Below are 546 nucleotides of genomic sequence, written 5' to 3'. Positions count from 1 at the left end.
CCGTTCAAACTCGTACGACTCTTAGCGGTGGATCACTCGGCTCGTGCGTCGATGAAGAACACAGCTAGCTGCAAGAATTAATGTGTATTGCAGGACACATTGATCATCGACACTTCGAACGCACTTGCGGCCCCGGGTTCCTCCCGGGGCTACGCCTGTCTGAGCGTCGCTTGACGATCAATCACCCCCGGGGTGGGTGTCGCCTGCCCCGGTGTGCACGGCTGGGGGTCTCTCGCAGGGCCCGCCCCGGCCCTCCGTCCCCCTAAGTGCAGACGTGGTGCCCCTCCTACTCTCCGCGCGCCCGCCCCTCCTCCCACGCGCCCCGGTGCCCGGTCGTCGTAGGCACGTGGGGGGCCGCGGCGGCGGCGCCGCGGGGTCCCGGGTTGGGGGCCGCCGCCCGCGAGTCGAGGGAGAGACAGACGCGAGAGCTCACGCCGAGGTGCCCGTGGCCAGCACGGTGCCTTTGGGGGCTCCCTCACGCCGCACGCGGCATCGGGGTGGCCGGGGCGGGGACGAGACGGGTCCCACGGCGCGCTGTTGGGGCCG

General features: G+C 70.7%; 1 non-coding gene across 1 annotated transcript; it reads left to right on the top strand.

Moving 5' to 3' along the window:
- Positions 1-16: 16 nt before the first annotated feature.
- LOC124234100 (5.8S ribosomal RNA) lies at positions 17-169 on the top strand. Its single transcript, XR_006887223.1, has one exon. It is a non-coding gene; the product is annotated as a 5.8S ribosomal RNA (ribosomal RNA).
- Positions 170-546: the final 377 nt, after the last annotated feature.

This window comes from Equus quagga, unplaced genomic scaffold, assembly GCF_021613505.1.
Source record: "Equus quagga isolate Etosha38 unplaced genomic scaffold, UCLA_HA_Equagga_1.0 70990_RagTag, whole genome shotgun sequence".
NCBI classification, from domain to species: Eukaryota; Metazoa; Chordata; class Mammalia; order Perissodactyla; family Equidae; genus Equus; species Equus quagga.
The sequence above is the reverse complement of the archived record's forward strand: the minus strand, read 5'-3'. Positions and strand labels throughout refer to the sequence as shown.